At 45.2% G+C, this 20,435-nt stretch overlaps 1 pseudogene; it reads right to left on the reverse strand.

Annotated features, from left to right (window-relative positions):
• Positions 1-18,274: 18,274 nt before the first annotated feature.
• On the reverse strand, positions 18,275-19,243 carry LOC116470641 (uracil-DNA glycosylase-like; annotated as a pseudogene).
• Between the last annotated feature and the right edge of the window lie 1,192 nt (positions 19,244-20,435).

The following is a 20,435-nucleotide window of genomic DNA, read 5'->3' on the forward strand; positions in this document are numbered from 1 at the left end:
CATGGTGCAGCACACACAGTAATGACAAGTGAGGACCTCATGGTGAGAGGGAAGCCCTGGTGCCTGCCAACCAGCTGCCCAGAGGACTGAGGGACTCAGGATCATGGCACTCCTATAACAGAGTCACAGCAGCTCAGTATCAGACCATGAGTGCTGTGAGGTCTGGGGCTGTGTACCCCTATGCCTAGCACCATTGTTGACTGGATAAATATGAACCCACTCCTGATGTAAAGGAAGGCCTTCTGATAAAGTAATTCCCACCAAGTCTCTAGAGATTTAATCAGTCAACATACAGTGTGAGACTGCCCTTCATTTTCGGTGTTTTAGCCACTGGGAGATCTCTGGGGGCAAGGGTCTCTTCCCAGTGCCTGTCATCACACCAAACAGCTTCTTTGTCCTGCCAGTGAGAGGTGAGAGGTTAGGCCTGGCTTGCCTGAAGGAGAGGGAGCCATAAGATAAGGGAGGAGGCTTGCGGGGAGAGAAAAGAACTGAGAGAAGACAAAAAAGCAGGAAGAGGGGAGTGTTTCATGACTGGAGTCTGTTTCAGTAGGGCCGAGGGGGAATGGTGGTCTGAACACAAACCCAGGAAGTTGCTGTGACATGTACTATCTTCCTTCTTATCTGCAGGCAGCTCCAGTTAGATAAGCACGTCACTGTGATTTCTCACTCTTGCCTGCTATGGCCTGAGTGTCTGTGTATGGGCTTCCCTGGGCTTTCTCAGAAATCCAAATGGCTGGCACAAAAATTCAGACCTTGGAAATTGAGTAGCTGAGAGTTGAGGTCTCGGTGGGTAAGATGCATGGTTGTCCAAGCTGGTGGAAAAAGCACAATCCTGTAAGAGTTCCAAAGTCACAGTTCAAGTCCTATCTTGGTCTTTTACTGGCTGGCTGTGGATTCTTCCCCCCTACCCCACCCCATGCCGCTTTTCTGGGACAGGGTCTCCTCTGTTGCCCAAGCCAGAGTGCAGTGGTGCAACCTTGGCTCACTGCAGCCATGAACTCCTGGACTCAAGTGATCCTCCTACCTCAGCTTCCCGAGTAGCTGAGACTACACGCACGTGCAACCATGCCTGGCTAATTTTTAGAATTTTTTTATAGAGACAGGGTCTTGCTATGTTGCCCAGGCTGGTCTTGAACTCTTGGCCTCAAGTGATCCTCCTGCCTTGGCTTCCCAAAGTGCTGGGATTACAGGTGTGAACCACTCTGCCCGGCCTGGCTGTGGGTTCTTGATTTTCTTCATTTCTAAACTGAACATGGTAATTTCTCTGCAAACGATTTTGCAGAATTATTAGAGGTGATTCAAATCTCCATAAAAGTGCTTTGAAAACTGTAAAGTCTATACAGGCATAACACATTATTATGATTCAAGGTAGCAATAAAATTTCAAATTGGGAAGAGTAGTCCAGTATAGAGGTCAACTGGGCTGCCTCTTTATCTTGATACAAGCTTACCTGCCTTTAAGCAATTTGGTAACATGAGTTACAAATCCTACTCTAAAGCTCTCTAGGGGTGGTGGACACTCCACAGCTTCATTCACTTTTATAGTCGGGATGTCCTTATTCACACTTAACCTAAAATTTGCCTGTTGCAGTGGGAGTGCTTATCTTTCTTTACTTTTGATACAGATGGAAAAAAGTGAGTCTAAGTCATCTGTAGTGGGATGTCCCTTTTTGTGCTTAAAGATCACTCTGAGTGCCTCTCATTGACTTCTTTTCCTTAGAGCAGAGGCCCCTGATCGAAGAAGTCACCTCACTTCCCAGTCTTCTCCCTTTTCCTTCAGTCATTTGAACTGTTCTTTGTGGATATTCATGGTCCAAGCCATCATCTTCTGTCATAACCTACAGCCCAGGGATGAAGACACACCTGGCCCACTCATGGGAGAGAGGAGGTGTGGTTCCTGTGGTCAGCACTTGGTGATGGAGGAGGGACAGGCCATTCTGAGCAGTTGTGTAGCTGGCTTTTGACTTTCTTAAGTCCTAGTGGCAGTCCCTGGCCACATTTAGCCCAGCCTTTTGCAATGGGAAGCCTGTGGCAGGTGATACTTGCTGAGCAGATTAACTTTTCTAGTTTGGTGCAGACAGACTCTGGGGCATGACCCAGATAGGCCAAACTCAGAGTATGCTGACATCTGCATATAGAAGACATTTAATACGTGATTCTGTAATTGCTTAGATAGCAGTCTAAGGTCAGCAAAAAGAATGCCAGAGAAACAGACAGAATTCCAGGGTGCTAGTTCTAGCCTTTGAAAAACAGTGTGACTTGGGCAACTTACTTGGCCTCTCTGAGCCTCAACTTCCTGATATGTAAAATGAGGACAATATCTGTTTTCTGTTTCACTGTATGACTTGCAAGGACTAGAAGAGTGCATGCTTATGAAAATGTAGAGGACAGTTTAATTTGCAAATTATATGAGGGCTTATTATTTGATGAACCACACCATCCAGTTTACTAAACAAACTTCTCTATTTTCTTGGGCAGCAAGGAAGGGAAGCATAAATTCTCAGAACTCTTAAGTGGCCAGAAATGTCATCGAGTCAGATTTCCCATTCAGCACCTGAAAACGCCACCAAGCAGAGATGTTGCCTTTCCGTTGTGGAGACTCTGGAGCCTGGAGAAGTTTCCTTGTCTGGCTAGCCCTGGAAGGGTTGGGCTGGATGAGGTGTCTATCCCAGGTGGGGCTGAGCAATAATTTTTCAGCTAGCATTTTGAGTGTACGCCAGGCTGGTTAAGGGCCCACCGTCTTGGAAACTCTCTGAAGCTACAAAAATAGCTCTGACACTTAGCCTGCATTCAAGAACCTTCCAGAGTTGAGCCATTTCTTCATTCAACAAGCATTTATTATGCTACTGTGTGCCAGGCACTATGTGAACAATCAGGATGCCATGGTAAGGAAGACAGATACTGTCTCTGCTCTCATGGAAACTACGCTCTATTGGCTGTGGATGGGTTTTAGGGCAACCATGAATTCCCTGAAATTGGATATAAAATTGTATGTTTTGTACAGTTTTTCTCTTGGGGAAAGTGAACCTTTGATTGAGTTTTCAAAGGGGCCTAGGACCTCTCCAAAAAGGTTAAAAGCCATAGTCTGGTGGGAAAGACAAGCCATTCATATGAAACATTGACTACAAGGCAGGAAGTGACTTGTAGAATATACGGTGGGGATACCGAAGAGGGAGGGATTCTTGTCAGCTGGACTGTTTGGGGAAGACTGCCTGGAGGAGGATGTGTTTGACCCGATCCTTAACAGATGAACGAATGCAGTCCAGCATCTCTTTATTGCATAACTCCTGGAGGAAACGCTCATATCAAAGTCTGTGTGAATTGTGCCACTGGATCTGAGCAGTACATAGCTTATACAGCCATACATGATGATCCTGACGTGGTTGGGGGAGAGAAACTGTCTTTGTGTCAGTGAGTTGTGGAATTTTTTTTTTTTTTTGATACGGAGTCTTACTCTGTTACCCAGGCTGGAGTGCAGCAGCGCAATCTCGGCTCACTGCAACCTCCGCCTCCCTGGTTCAAGCAATTCTCTTGCCTCAGCCTTCTGAGTAGCTGGGACTCCAGGCACAAATGGCCACACCTGGCTTATTTTTTGTATTTTAGTAGAGATGGGGTTTCACCGTGTTGCCCAGGCTGGTCATGAACTCCTGAGCTCAGGCAATCTGTCTGCTTCAGCCTCCCAAAGTGCTAGGATTACAGGTGTGAGCCACTGTGCCCAGCTGAGTTGTGGATTTCTTGAGCAAGTTATCCCAACTGCTCTTTATCCCATATCATGCCAATGGAATGGAAAGACCAACAGGAATAGTAAAGAAAAACTCAGTCACATATCTGCTTGTGGAGCAATGTCAGTGTGCAGATAGGATCCATTTTCTTATTCTTCCATTTAATTCCTTGAAATCCTCATATGCCTTATTAAAGGAAGCCCAGACACTTCCACCACCCCTTAATTACCAAAAACCCCAGGGCTTTGCTGAGCCCAAAGGGTGGTCAGTCTTTATTGGACACACACTGAGGAGACATGTACCATGGCCAGTCTTCCAGCGGTATAGTTTCTCACTGGCTCACAGTGCAACTGGTAAAGTTTAGTCCTGTACCATTCTTGGGTGAAGCTTCAGCTTAAGTCTTATAATGGCTGCACCAGGTTCTTACTCCCTCTTGGCTCACCCTGACTTGTTCATCTGTCTTCTAAACATGACATTGTCAACAGCAGCACTGGCTGAGGCCTGGGTTCAAAGTCCACCGCTTCATCAGCCAAGAATATTGAGCCTTCTTCCTCATCTCTGACTCCTTCCCCTGGGATGGGGCTGCTTCTTTCTTCAACTCTTACAATGCAGACAGCTTTCTTATATGTCTATCTGAGAACAATTGAGTATTCTCACGTCTCTGTTTTGAAGAAAGTTCCCTTTAGTGATTTAACTGTGCCACAGCTAGTAACTTCTCTCATTGAGGAGTAAAAGACTTAGCCCAAGCTCAGCCTCTCATAGGCAGTTCTTGGATAGGCTCCCTGTCTACTAAAGATTTCATACACAAGATGGTACAATGGGAATATCATACCGCTTTGCCTATGAAGTAAGGCATAAGTTTGGATTTGGAAGGTGCATTAGACCTGTGACCCTGGGGTGTTTATTTAACCCTCTCTGAGCTTTAGTTTCCTTCTCTCTAATATCTTTGTATATTATCGATCTCCCAGGGTTGTTATGCAGTTTATATGAGATGATGCATATAAAGCTGTTGGCACTGTGCCTGGCCTAGTGGTAGCCCTCAATAAATGTGATCTAGAAACAGTAGTAGAAGAGGAAGAAGAAAAAAAAGAGGAAGAGGAAGATGAAAATTGGACAGGTTGCTAGAATGGAGGAAGCTGTAGAGACCCACGTGGACAGCCAGCACCCAAAATCACCCTGCTATTCCCCTGTTTTATGCACCAGCACCTTCCATTTCCTCCTTCTTTTAAAAGCAGAAGAAATTGCAGCCAAGCCTTTCCCCCGGCTCCAGGCACATGGATGCCAACCCCTTTCACTGGGAGCTTTTAAGTCCCAGGTTTCTCAATAGGTGAAATTCCTTGGATGCCCTGAGCAAACTCTATCTAGCTCTGAGGCCTCAGCTATCCCCAGCTTCCAAACACACCCCCTCATTCTCCCTTCTAGGTCCACCCAGGAGCCCCAGCCAGCTTTCCTCTCAGCTTCTCATGGCTGGCCTTTCCTCTTTGTGCCTGGAGGCACTGGTGGCTCTGAGCCTTCTTTCCCTTAGCCCTGTTCTGCCAATGCTCTTTGAGGGGAAATAAGAGAACTCTTCCCAGTAAGCTTGGGATCTCCAGTGGGGTGTTCTGAAACTGGCCAAGTGATGGTCTCAGGAACTTTGTAAGAGGGGGAGGCCTGTGTTCTGTGATCCAGCTGCTCCTGGTCCAGACAGTGACCCTCTGGGGTATGCTTTAATGAAACTTGGCATTTGAGCTCTTCTTGGCACCCACTGGGCAAGGAAAGAGTGATGTGCTATGGCTCTAATCTCCCAAGTAGAGCAGAGAGGAACCCAGAATCCTCTCTGCTTCTTTAGCGGTAGGCAAGCTGGACTCAAGCAGGCACTGTACCTATACGCTGTATCCAGTTCTGAGCAGGCATTGTTTGATGCCTCAGTTTCTCACCTGAGCAATGAGGAAATCAGTCCAGCTGTACCCCAAGATAATTAAAGAGTAGCTCCAGCATGTCTAGGGGTGGGGAAGATGACTACCACCCTTGTCCATCACTGACACATCAATATGAGCTCTGCCACCTACTAGTTGCATTACTTCGAGCAAGTTACTGCTCTTCCAAATAGGTTTCCTCATCTGCAAAATGGCAACAGAATGGTTACTTTGATAAGACAATGCTTGCAAGCCCTTGATACAGTGCCTGGCATGTAGTAAGTGCTGCGTAGCGTTTGTTGCTGCTATTATTATATGTTTGAATAGCTCTTTCAATTCCCCAAAGTTTTTTCACACCTCTTACTTAAAACTTCAAGCTTCATGGAACATCTCTGCAGGAAGTCAATCTCATTTAACGTTAAAGAAGTAGAGGCACAGAGAGGTAAGGTGACTTGACTGCGGTGACACAGGAATCCAGGGTCAAATCAGATCTTCTGACTCCTGAAGGTGCTCCCTCCTGGGATCAGGAGTTCCATCTGAGAGTAAATCCAGGGACTTCCTCATCTCCAGGCACAGCCTATACTCAAAGTTCACACAATAGGCTTTGCTCCTCCTTGCGTATGTTGATTCCTTGAAGACTTGTGGCAAAATCTTATTCCTTCTTTAAGGTTCAAATATTATGGACTCTGTAAAGAAACTTCTCTTGATCCCCAGGTTGAACTAATCCTTCCTTCCTTGTGCTTTGAACAAGTATCTGATTTGGCACTTGGCACATAGCTAAATTGGAACTGACCATGAACTCTGTGAAGTAAAGAACAATATGTTTGTACTCTAACCTGTTCAGAGTAGGTGCATCCTAATTGTCTGTTGAATTAATAATACCAATAATAGCACTAGTAACTATGATCTTGTTTAACTTTTACAAATATGAGAAAGGTACTGTTATTCTTCCTACTTTTCTGATGGGAATACCGAGTTTAGAGGAGTTAAGTAACTTGTCTGAGGTCACACATCTAGAAAGCGGTGGGACTGAGATTTGAACCTAGATATGATCATCTCTAGAGCTGAGTTCTTAACCAGTTCTCCCATTCTTCCATAGCCATTCACATGGAACTTTTTCCTCCAGGTGATAAACACCTACATCAAATGTTCCCTAGAAGCTGGTCCAGGCAAACCTGCCAAGACAGATGAGTAGATGGGAATTGGAGATTTCAAGCTGAGTTGGAGCAGAAGAACCTGAACCCATGAATTTGCCTCTATATGGAGTTAAGAGGCAAATGTATTCAACTTTTCAAAGTATCTCTTCCTGAACCACCCCATGAGTCAGACACATACAAGTGTTGTGGCATGTTGGACAGCCTCTGAGAAATGGTACTTCTTTTCTTGTAGTTGACCTTTTCTGGGGCCTGTGAGCCAGCTGACCTTTGCATATCCCCTCACCTGCAATGGCTAAGGGATAACTCTTTAGTAACCACTCTTTGCCTGTCACTTGCATCAAGTAAATGGAAGTTGTCAAGGTTCAGCCACGATCCAGAGCCTGAGTCTTACTAGCTGACATTAGGGTGAAATGTGCACATGGAGAAATACCAGTAAGAACTTCAGTGGGACTGAAACTATGAATCATATGTAATGGGGAGTCGGGCCTTCTGGGTCATAACGGTGCAAAGAAGAGGCCTTTTCTGAAAGTCCTTGGAGCAGGTCACATATATGTTCAGACATCCAGAACATCCAGCATGTCCCTTAACCTAGTTTTCTCATTTAAGTTCGAGAAAGAAAACTGATTCCTGCTCAAGGCTCTTATTGCAAAATCTTAGAACTGGAAGGGACTTCGGAGATGACCTAACCTGACAAATATATAATATTAATCTTTCTACTGTCCAATCCTGTGCCCATAGCAATGGCAACCATTACTAATGGATGACAGTGTTCTCTCTGGAAAGGCCTAAATGCAGCCTCAGAACCCTTTAATGCCTAGTGATCCAAGCAACAGTGGAGTTGACCACAGACTCCAACCAGGACCTTCAACGTTTAGCTTAGCTCTCTTCACATGCTTCCTTCTTGGGTCTGTAGGATGAGGGACTTGGGGAATCTTGCATGGGCAATACAAGAATTTCTGTCTTGATTTGATCTTACCAGGAGCAACTGGAGACCTTGGGAAAAAGCAAATAGGTCAGGAGATATGAAGTTAGGGTCTTGGTATTGCCACAAAGGGGCTGAGGGATCATAGGCAAGACACAAGCTCCCTGGACCTCAGTTTGCCTCATCTGTAAAACGAAGGGCTTGAGAGGACTACACAATGGCCCTGGGCCTTCTTTCAGAAGTGTGGCCTTGGGATGTTTTTGGTATGTTGAGAGTGCTGATAGATGTTCCCTGCTCCTGAGAGGCAGGGTATATGTTCTGCACATGCCCTACTCCAGCAAGGGCAAGCATGGGACCATCCCACTGCCCCTCCACACTCCCATGCCTGTAGCAGACATTGACAGTCATTCACAGCACTCTTTCCTGCCCCATATGGATTTGATCTTAGAATCCTTCTCACTCTCTTTGGCAAGGGGTCTGAGCAGCCACCACCAACTGATCAGAGTTTGCAAGGGAAAGGAAAACCATCTGCCATCTGTTATGGGCTGAATTGTGTTCTTCCAGAATTTGATGTTGAAGTCATAAACCCCCACTACCTCAGAATGAGGTCATATTTGGAGATAGGGTCTTTATAGAAGGAAAGACAAAACCGTGATAGAAAAAGGAAAGAGAAACAAAGATTGCCACATAACTCCAGATAGGGCCTCAGCCATCCTCTAGACTTCTTTGGGAAATTCTATTTTGTTTTGCTTTAGAAAAAAATCACCTGAAGGCTGGGCGCGGTGGCTTACGCCTGTAATCCCAGCACTTTGGGAGCCTGAGGTGGGCGGATCACAAGGTCAGGAGATCGAGACCATCCTGGCTAACACAGTGAAACCTCATCTCTACTAAAAAAATACAAAAAACTTAGCCATGTGTGTGGCGGGTGCCTGTAGTCCCAGCTACTTGGGAGGCTGAGGCAGGAGAATGGCGTGAACCCGGGAGGCAGAGCTTGCTGTGAGCCGAGATGGCGCCACTGCACTCCAGCCTGGGCGACAGAGCAAGATTCTGTCTCAGGAAAAAAAAAAAAAAAAAGTCACCTTAAGTCCCAAGCATCAGACACAGACTGTTGGCTCACCTAGAACGTTCCAGCTTTTTCTAGGAACTAAGGCCACAAATGGAAACGAAATCAGGCATTGGAGAAATAGGGGTCATTGGAAGACACTTAAATCTTCAACAAGGCTAAAGGGTTAAATCACCTTCTTTCAGACCTGTTGGGGTTTGACTGGCTGAGACTTAAAAAGAGAAGCTGGGAACCAGGGAGCCTGCAGCTGGAAAAGTTTTTCTTCTCGCCTCTCAGCTAAGGGTCTGGCATTTCACCTGCTAGATGGCGCTGTCCTCTAAGGAAAGGCACCAGCTCAGCTTGAATGGGGGCTCAGTCAAGGAAACAGGGAACAACTAAAGTTGAAAAGAACTGATGGGCAGGAGTAGAGGGGATGGAGGCAGCCCTTTCCCCAGCAGCAACATCTCCTTCTATGGTAGTGGCTCTTGTTCTCTTTATAGTTTTTATTTTGCAGTGTGGGAGTTTTGTATACTTCATCTGAAAAGTTACAGGGCCTTTGCTCTGAAGCAAAGTGAATAAGAAAATGAGCGTGTGCGTTTGTGCGTGCGTGTGTGTTTTGTGTATTGTTGTCAGGAGGCAGGAATGGTCATGGAGGTCCCACCCCAAGGCTGCAACCTACAAATGACACGTCTCAGCCCTGGTCTTTGGCCTTGACTTACACAAGATCAGTGGGAAAAAGAAACAGTAAGTCCTTTCTCTATCCTGCCTGTAGAACCAGATGCCTGGGACTCTTGGTGGCTTTGCTCTGAAGCCTTCTAGCTCAGCTCCATTTAGGGGCAAACTGCATGTGGGCACTGAGACCTCCGTTTCCATGCAATTTTATTGTTAGACTGACATGCTGGCTCCTGGTCTGCATGCGAAATCAGGGACACAGCCTGCAACTACTCCCACTCTATCAGCAGCCAGAAGGAAAACAAAGATAAGGGGAGGGGTGATGGGGGGATGGAAACCAGGAGGGGACCCAAGAGGAGGGAGGGGAGGGAGGAGCAGAGAGAGGAGACAAGGGACAAAGAACAGAGGTGAAGGATGAAGGGTGTGGGGAAGGGAGAGTGGGGCAAGGATGACCAGGTGTCCAGAAAGGAAGAAAAGGGCAATGGGGAAGAGTCCGTTGGGAAGCAGAGAGACCGGCAGGCTGGCAGAAGTGGGAAGAAGACACAAGTGAAGGGAGGGGAGGGAGGCTTCCTTAAGCAAACAGGAAGACAGGAGGAAGGGAAGTCTAGTAATTAGGGAAAAGCTGACCAAGACCCAGAAAGGAGGAGAAGACTACTACAGTAAGGAAGCTGCAGAAAAGCCAGGCAGGAGATAGAGACAAGGAAGCTATGAGGCAGGAGGTTCTGGAAGCGAGGGAGGCAGAGAGCAGAGCTGAGCTAAGAAAGGAAAAAAATTGAGAGAGAACCAGCAAAACAACACAAACGAGAGTGAAGGAACAGGGAAAGAGCCATTAAAAGAATGCTTACCTTATAGTCGTAAAAACTGGAATGTGTGTGTTTTGGCCTGCGGCCATTGTCCAGGAAACACAGTGTGGCTTTTAAGCAAATTGTGGAGTGGCGGCGTCCACATGTTAGTAGCTCACCCTGGTCTGCTGCTTTGCAATGCAGCTGTGCGGAGCTGCCCTCTTGTTGGCTGGCAGCCTGGTGCTGGGGACACATGATGGGGTCTGCTGTTTGGACAGAGGGGCATGCCTGCTCCATTTATGGTGCTCCAAGTTCAGGCATCAACATCTTTTCCAGGACAAGAGTTGAGATGTGGTCCCTTTGAGGGTGTTTCTCGGAGGGACTGCGGTTGAGGTTCTCAGAGGGCAGAGGGGGAGACATGGTTAAAGGCCATGGAGGGTGGAAATTTAGGGAACAGCCTCTGGAGTCTGATGGCCACCATTCAGTTCCTCATTTTATCAATTCACTGCATAAACTAGCACGTCACTTCCTCTCTCTAGACCTCTCTGGGCCTCAGCAACTCATCTGTAAAATGGGGTTGCAATCATATCTGCCTCATAGGGTTCTGTCTGGTAAGGCTTAACTGAGATGATCATGTGTCTATCAGAGTGGCTAGCTGAGATTAACGCTCACTAAATGTTAGTGTGCTTATTGCTGTTAGTATGATATTAGCATATTAAATGTTAGTAGGATTCTGTGTATGATTGTTAAGGACTATATAACTGTATGGGTGTCTGTGTGTGTGTTCTGGGGGACTGGTCCTTAATGCAGACTAAGGGGCTTAGATTTGAGGATATTTTATCGTGGGAATTATCTGTGCAAAGCATTGTTTGGGAAAATAAATCCAGTGGTGACATGTGGGAGTGTCTGGGGAGCAGGGGAGACCATTTTGGTGACCAGAGCATGTATGAGAGAGTGGGGTCCTGAACTAGGGACATGGGGTACTAAAAAAGATTTAAAGGGCATTTTGAGAGACACCCCAAATCTAAAGAACTTTATGATTGGATGGATAGATGGTAGGAGAGGGAAATTGGACTCCAAGGTTTTGAGACCAAGAACAGGAGTAAGAGGGAGCTCTCAAGCTAAGAATGATTTTTACACTTTCAAAGGATTGAAATAAGCCAAAAACAGAAACAAAGGTATATGGCAGAGCTGGTATATGGTCTGCAAAGCCTAAGCTATTTACTTTTCAGCCATTTACTGAGTTACCTCACCCCTGGTCTGGCCTGGGGACTCAGAAGACTCTGCCCCAGAAACAGAGAAGTCTGGAGGGATTTTGGACAGAGTGCAGTGTTCCCCAGAAAATCAGAGCGATGGGACTAGCGCTGGAGCAGGATTGTATGAACAATACATCAGTTTAAGAGTCACCTATTCATCCAACAAATAGTTTTTGAGTGTCAGCTGGGGAGATTGATCCGCTGTGACTTCTGGCTACTTGTGATGCTGGCCAAGTTATCAACCTCTGTAGGTCTTGGTTTCCCCACTTGTAAAATTGAGATAATAACAATGCTTACCTCCTGGATTTTTTTTTTCCTGTGGGGGGAGGAGGACTAAATGCAATATGACATGTAAAGCATTTAAACAGTGGCTGTCACACACCTGCAATAAACATGAGCTTTTACTATTATGGAGGACCTAGAAGCCCAGAACTAGAAATAAACATGGGCATTTGCAAACCTGCAGTAAAAGACGGATTGGTCCGGGAAATAACAGTAAGCAAATATCAGTTGCCATTATCATCATCATCAACAGGATTATTCCTTTGCTGTTGTTAGAACTTCGGAGACTTGTCTTGGGATCCCACTGCCCTCGTCTGTAAAGCACTTGCCTTGTTTAGATTCCTTCCAACTCTGTCTTTTAATTTTTTTAAATCAATTTCCTTCTTCTTCTGCGTTTGCCTTCCTCCCTTCTCTCTCTGCAGTTACAGGCAGGCTTAATTCTCTTTGCCATTTCTGACAGCCGAGTCGTCTCACCCCCATCCTCTTAAAAAACCGCAATCTTGTAAGGGCTGTGTCTATCTTTCCCCCTCCCCATTCCTGGTGCCTTCGATGCCTTTTGCAGCCCCTCCCCTTCTGGGCCACACTTCCCAACAAAAGGGTGGTTCGTTTTTCATGTGCTATCAGCCAACATCACCCTCCCAGGCGTTTGTCCTTATTTCTCTGAGTGTCGGAAGTTCTTCTTCCCACTAGGACTTTCTGAGAGCGTGGAGTGGGTCCTAGAATTTCTAATCCTCTTGCTGCAACTGAGCCCCTTCCCACACTCAGCTTAAGAAAAAAGAAAAAGAAAAAAAAAAAAAAGAAAAGAAAAAAGGCCCACGGGGAGCGAGGCGTGCAGGCCTGGCCCAGTGGCCAGGCTGTGTCGGTGCTGGCCGTGTACTGCACCCTGCCAGTCCTCGTGGCTTCCTTGAGGGGCCAGGGATGGGAGAGAGATTAGGGCCATCAAGATAAGGCAGAGCATATTCAAACTGGAAGCAAAAAAGGGCTGTTTTTCCAATAGTAAGTAATCAGGGAACAGGAGGATGTAATTTGCAGATTAGGAAAGTGAACAAAGAACATAAAATTAACTTTATAGCAAAGAGTAGCATGGTCTGTTTGAAGAAATAAACCTCCATAAAGTATTATTGTTGATAAAATCGGACTGTTGATTTAAACTAAATAGGAAATATGACCAAATCAGCGAGAAGAGCGGGACTCAGTGGAAGTTGAGGTTGAAACTTCAAGCAGGCTTGGAAGGCTGGGATGGGCCTGAGAGAGCTGACCGCCTGGTGTATGTGTGGCCAAAGTGAGGACACCTGTGCTAGGGGCACAGCTAGGAGGGCTATGCCTCACCAGGACACCTAAACTGCCTTTGTGTAGGGATTGTCTTTCTTTTAAAAGTGGCCTTCTATTCTAAGAACTGGTAAAAAGCAAATATGCTATTGTACAGATGCAATCACCCTCTTGCTTTCTCCTCCTATTTTTACTTCTCAAATACTCACAAACACACACCAGAAACACCAGTGACTCTCCCCTCAAACACCAGCACTGACCTGGGTTCCAAAGCAGAAGAGTCCCTGAGTGATGCCTTTGATGCCGAGGTGATTGGAGCCAGGCTTCTGCCTGCTTTTATCACAGACAGGTTGACCGGATTAGGATAATACCTCGGCAGTGGGCAGTGAGCAATCCAGCTCTATGCTGTGAGAAACGCTTTATTACCTAAAGCAAAGCCTTCTTGGCCTCACATTGACCGGGATGTGAGACTTTTGTTGTTTTTGTTGTCTTTGACCTGCTGAGGCCAGACTCTTCCCAAGGACTGAAGTTCAGAGAAGCATCCCTGCCTAGCAGTGTGCCTCAGAGTCTTTATTTACCACTCCAGGCATTGTCTCCTCTTTTTTCCATCTTGCTCTGGGCCCCTGGAAACTGCATCATGGGAATCCCTCACTTTCTGGCTTTCCATAGGGTTCAGCTGATGGGAGGTACCAGTAAAAGACCATGGGCACAAGGAGAGGGAGAGGTCAGTGTATTCATTCCCTCCCTGCCAGGTTGTGGGCTGGCGGTGGCTTTCTCTACCCAAATTCAGAGCTCCCTTTTAGCTATAGCTACAGCCCCAGCTAGAGTGCTCTCTGGGTTTAGGGCCCCAACTTTGTACCTTTAGGCATTGGGTAGTTGTGGACCCACTGATGCTGCTGCACCTCGGATGCTTCACCATCCTTTATTGCTTCCTTTAAATGTGCCCTCGCATCTGAACAGTTCCTTTGTTAAACTCTCCTCTAATGCCCCCATTTGAGTGTGTCTTCCTTAAAGAGTCCTGGTGGGTGTGAGTGATGAGAGCTCCTATGTGGAAACCAGAAGGCCTGGGCTGCAGCTGAAGACCTGTCACAAGTTCACCGTGTGGCCTTGGGCAAGTTGCTTCTCCTTTCTGGACATAGTTTCTTTACCTGTGAAATGGGGATGGTGATTAGGTGACTTTTCAGCTGAAACATGCAATGATTCTGTTTTCACTCGTGGTATAGTGAGCAGAGCTTTGAAAGAAAATAAACATGGATTTGAATCCTGGCTCTGACACTGACTAGGTATGTGACCTTCACCCAGGTACTTTACCCTCTCTGAATCTTGGTTGGCATTATTAGTAAAACAGAGACAATAACCCATTCCTTGCAAGTTTCAGGAGAGGACTGAATGAAACGACATGTGTGAAAGCAGCTAGAGCAGTTCCCATAAAACAGGCATCATCCAGTCCACTTGGGAGCCTTTTTCTTCTTTGCCGGCTGTCCTGGTGGGAACATGCCAGCTGAGGGACGAGAAGTTTGTTGACTCCAGAGGTTCCCATTTGTCCCATCTCTAATACTGCTTATTTATTTTGCTGACAGCTCAGCCCGCAGACTCCCTTTCCTTTATCCTTTCCAATCTGTTTGGTCCTTGCAGACTCCTCACTGGAGTCATTCCTTTAATAGTAGTGTGGGACTGTGGTTCACTGAGGGAGAAAGCCAAAACACGGTGCTGCTTGTCTGGCCTGCTGTTCTGAGCAGCACAGGGGTTTCTTTCAGCTCAGCTCCCTAGGACAATTGATATATTTCAGGGACCTTAACCTTTCTGCTTTAGGCAGATGCCACTTTTATAACAGAGATAGGGCCCAGATTTTTCATGGTAATTATTTGGACCTAGATTTTAGGCCAAAAAGAACTCTCACCCAACTAGTCCTGCCCGGCCCCAAACTTGTCAGAAGTGATTTTTTTTTTTTTGAAGTATATAGAGAGGGGCCAGGCATGGTGGCTCACGCCTCTAATCCCAGCACTTTGGGAGGCCAAGGCTGGAGGATCACTTGAGATCAGGAGTTCAAGACCAGCCTGGCTAACATTGTAAAACCCCATTTCTACTAAAAATACAAAATTAGCCAGGTATGGTGGTAGGCATCTGTAATCCCAGCTACTCCCGAGGCTGAGGCTAGAGAATCCCTTGAACCCAGGAGGTGGAGCTTGCAAGAAGCCGAGATCATGCCATTACACTCCAGACTGGGTGACAGAGAAAAACTCTATCTCAAAAAATTTTTTTCAATACTTTAAAAATATACTTTATATACTTTTTGTATATGAAGTGGGACTCTTGAAATAAGTCTATGACCTGCTGATAGGCCCAGATGTGGACAAAGCCATGAGTGAAAGGAAGTTTATCAGTAATATTCTCCCATTCACACTCATTGTCTTCTTTCATTTCGGCATCTCAGTCTGCAGAGGCTCAACATCTGTAGCTGCCCATAGTTGGCTAGAGACCCCTTGCAGTGACTTTCGGGGTCAAAGTGGGGACCCATAATTCTGTCCCCATTGAATATAAACATATCTGCCTTATGTCTATCAGTACCCACTGAATACTCCCAAGTATATCCATCTTCTTCTATCCATCTAGCCAGCCTCCTATGCACAAAATGTTGTAGGCTTTCTATAGTAATTTCAGAAAAAGTATCAGTCACAACTCCAGGCTTAAAAAAAGTAAAGTGTATTTGCATACTCCAAACAAATAAAGATAAAATGTTCTCTCACGATACCAGGGCAAGCAAGGAACTAAGTGCCCAGTAGTGGTAATAGGCATTGTTGAAGTTCATAGGAATCAGAATGCACAATGTGGCAGATAATAAAGACTGACTTTAGAGAAGAAATGGAGAAATTTCTTCATTCTCCTTTAAGCCCTGACAAATAATCAGGCCTTAAAGGATGAGTAGGGTTTATGTGCACAGAAAGAAGGAGGAAAGCCTATGAGAGAAGGCATGGGGGATAGGAGAAATCACAAAGGCTAGGAAATAGAAATCCGAAAGTAGACTTGTTTGGCTAAAGTGGAGTTTGAGAAAGTAGCTAAGCTTGTAAGACTGGAGAGATGATTGGTTGATGCCAGCCTCTCCAGGGAGAAGCATCTAGTAGAAGTATGCAGAATGACTTAGGCTTTGGGTGGTTTGCCTTTATCTGTCAACTAATTCATAGATTCATTCAACACGAGTTGCATGAGCTTTCTTGTGTGCTTAATTCACTGGTCATGACTTGGTACTGTTTATTATTATTATTTTTTTTTGAGACGAAGTCTCACTCTTTTGCCAGGCTAGAGTGCAGTGGCATGATCTCGGCTCACTGCAACCTCTGCCTCCCAGGTTCAAACGATTCTTCTGCCTCAGACTCTCAAGTAGCTGGGACTATAGGCACTCACCACCACACCTGACTAATGTTTGTATTTTTAGTAGAGATGGGGTTTCACCATGTTGGCCAGGATGGTATTGATCTCTTGATCTCGTGATCCGCCCGTCTTGGCCTCCCAAAGTGCTGGGATTACAGGCATGAGCCAGTGCACCCAGCCAGCACTGATTATTATGTCCTAGTTCTTTCAGAAGTCAAAGGAGACTTAGCCCTTGCTTTGGGGAGAGCTGCTTCTTCATCAAGACCAAATAATTAAGATGAAGAACAAGTGAGTAACCATCGCAGTTAACTTTTTTCCAAGAAAATATTTCTACGGTAAAATTAAACCCAGATATAGAAAACCAAACAAAACAAATATTTAGCTTATTGAATTATTATACAGTGAAAACCATTGTTAACTACCACCTGCATCAAGAAATAGAATTGCTGGCTACCTGTGTAACCCCTTTACATGTCCGAGCCCAACACAATCTCTCCCTTCCTCTGAAAGTAACCATTATCTTGATTTCTATAGCAATCACTTTTTTTTTTTTTAATGTTAACAGTCTTTTATTACCAAACGCCATGCAACTGGGTAACTCTAACCCAGCTAAGAGCAAAAACGGCATTGCTAACAAAATCGAGGATGGAGGGGCAGACCCAATAAAGATTGTCTCTTAAAACAAGGATTGGGAAAAATATATATATATCTGCATAAGTATTTTTTAAAAACTAAAACTTTCCAATGTGGCAGAAAAAATATCTCAAAGTGATTTCAATTCATTAAAATCAGCATTTGGCAGCTTATGCTGCCTTAGAAATCCAAACTCAGGATAACTCTAGGAGAAAATCATCCCCTCCCATTAAAAAAATTCCTGTTTTTCCTCTTCCTTGTTCAAATTTCACTGCATATTCCACAAAACACCCAAAGAGCCAGCTCACTTCCCTCAGCCCCTGTCTGTCTGTTCAGGCTCACACCAAATATCCCTTAGAAACCTTCACCTCTACTACAATCAGGAAATTGAGCCCTAATTTCGGGGCTGGATTTCTAGAAACTTGTATAACATCCTCATGCTTCCTTCACTCCTTGAAAGATCAAGGGCGGCAGTGTACCTGGCAGAGACTGGAATGCCTGCTAGGCTGGCTGAAGGGGGCTTTTCTTTTTTCTTTTTCTTTTTTTTTTGAGAAGGAGTCTCGCTCTGTTGCCAGGCTGGAGTGCATTGGCAAGATCTTGGCTCACTGCGACCTCTGCCTCCTGGGTTCAAGCGATTCTCCTGCCTCAGCCTCCCGAGTAGCTGGGACTACAGGCGTGCGCCACCATGCCCAGCTAATTTTTGTATTTTTAGTAGAGATTGAGTTTCACCATGTTGGCCAGGACGGTTGCGATCCTTGACCTCGTGATCTGCTCACCTTGGCCTCCCAAAGTGTTGGGATTACAGGCGTGAGCCACTGCACCTGTCCAGAAAAGGGGGCCTTTCTAAGCAAACATGCCCCAATACCTTGTAACTGAAAGTCTAACCAGGCAAAACCAGGGAGCAGCAGGCACCGAACTATGGCTGCACCTAACGGTGCACATCTGCCCACTTTAGCCATACAGGTAAGGGAGGTAAAGAGAGCCAAGTGAGTATTTGACCTCGTCTGTCTTCTGAGAAATGTGTGTATTTTGGGCCAAAGCTGTGTTGCAGAGAAAGTCATTTGGTCAAGTGATAGCCTTTGCTCTGTCTGCCTGGACAAAGCTACCATTCCTGGGCAGCCTGTTTCATGGCTGCTTTACAGAAGCTTTTCACCCTCATGCAGAATACTTAAAATTAACAGGGAAATAATCAATTTGACTTCATACCTGACAAATACTTTAACAGCAGTTTCTCAATAACCATTAATGGAGACAGACTACCTCTCAGTTGAGGATCACACCTCCTTCCAGTCAGTAGGCTTCTTGCCTGACTTCTGCAGCAGCTCGTTGGTCTTAGAAAAGTGTCTACATCCAAAGAAACCTCTATACGCTGACAACAGGGAGGCATAAGCCGTTTGCAGTACATGGTGCCGCTTCCTTTCCATGGCACTATCCTCTTCTGAGCATAAGAACCCCACAGCAAGAAGGCAAGGCCATTGGAGTTCTGGTTTAGCCAGGACACAGTTGCATTAGCAGAGATTGCTCCCAGCCTCTCTCCTTATGAGAATTGACTTGATGGGCTGGAACAGTGAGGACAGCATTGAGTAAAACATCTTGTTTGACCCACCCAGATAAATCTCCGTGGCTGGGATGAACAAAGCCATCTATGTCTGTAGACAGCTCTTTATAAATGTTTTCCAAACTGGGCAGAGGTAGAACAGATCTTTGAACACTAAAGCAGACCCCATGAGCTTGATGGGGTCCATGATATGGATCCTGTCTTGGAATGACATCCTTCACATCTCTTATGTCACACATCTGGGTCCAGGTGAATATTTGGTGTGGGAGAGGATAAACAGTGTAATCCTTGCTTTCTACTGCAACAAATCACATGAGCTTTATAAAATATGGTTTCCCAAATTCTCCACTGAGATGCTTCTTCCAAATCTCACCAAAGCCCACGGCCATGTTGTAGGTATGAGTCTGAGCAGGGCTGTGGCCATGTTTCTCTGGACACAGATTAACTGCTCTGCTCAGTGGTGAGGAGGGCAGTGTCCCAGGTTCACGTTGCCCAGCCTGATCCTTCTTGGCAGGGCTGGCTACCACGTGCCCACTATCCTCAGCTATGGCAGCCACACCGGTCCCCAGGTCAGTGGACTTGGGACTCTGGGCATGTCACTTCCTGGGAGGCTAGGGGAGAAGAAGAAGTAGAAAGTCTTCTGGCTGATCTCACTGGAGCCAAGGAGGGGACCCATGAGGCTCATCCTGGCTGTGGCAGTCAGCAGTTGGCCTACTTTCTTGCATTTATTTATGATATTATTATTCAAGTATGCATCCCTAAACTGTACAGTTTAGTCTTGCCCATATGTATATATAATATATATATATTTTAACTTAATGTGATTTTCAGGTCTCTTTTAATCTATGGTTTTCCACTCCACCTCTTTCTTCTAATTTATCTGTTGACAAACCTGGGCTATTTGACTTGTCAAGTGTCCTGCAGTCTGGATATTTGACTGCTCATTCACGGTGCGGTTCAACCCACTTTTGTATTTCTTGCAAATTGAGACCCGGATTGAGAGGTCTGATATGACACCGGTTGGATCCCTTAATGAGGTTATTAGTGGTGTTGGATATTGTGTCTTCATCAGAAAGTATATAATGTCTGTTTTTTGCTCTTTTCTGGTATTAGTTGAGGTAGATGCTCAATGTCTACATTCATCAATTCATTAGGAGTTGAAAAATAGTAAAATTTTAATTCTATCTTTTGTTTTATTATTGAGATACTTTTATAAAAAGACTCTTCCTTTCATCTCCTATTTTGTTACCCAGTACTACAGTTCATATAGAATAAGTAGAATAAATATTTATTTCCTTTTATTTACCTAGTTTTAAATTAACAAACTGGATCATTGTTTCTTCGGAAGATGACCAATTAAAATATATATATATGCTATTATGAACTCTTGGATTTATATATATTTGATGGGTTGCAATCTATTGCAAAGCTCAGGTCTTTGGCCAATGGAACCCTCTTCAAGGTACTTTCTGACTCTTTTGAGACAGAGTCATGTTTGACATGACCCATGTAGTTTTTGACAGTTTCATTTTGGACACACTCCATAAACTCATTATGGACACACTCTGCCTCAGACTTGAAATCAGCCATTTGTCCAAGAAATCCTGGTTTAGCTCAATGGGAAATGTCATATGAAGACCAACTCTGATGTAGAGAAACTCATTGCTATGGGATTCGCCTTTGTTTCTAAGTCTCTTTAATCAAAAGAGCTGGAGTTACACAAATACTTCATGAGGTGGTACTGATACTTCCAATTAAGATTTGGATCTGCATGGTATTTACTTAACATCTTCTATATTATTTCAGTAGCTCCTTTCTCTCACCTCAAAATCTTTGAAGGCACAGTTCTTTTTTTTTTTTTTTTTTTTGAGATGGAG

This window comes from Hylobates moloch, unplaced genomic scaffold, assembly GCF_009828535.3.
Source record: "Hylobates moloch isolate HMO894 unplaced genomic scaffold, HMol_V3 SCAFFOLD_6, whole genome shotgun sequence".
Taxonomy (NCBI): Eukaryota; Metazoa; Chordata; class Mammalia; order Primates; family Hylobatidae; genus Hylobates; species Hylobates moloch.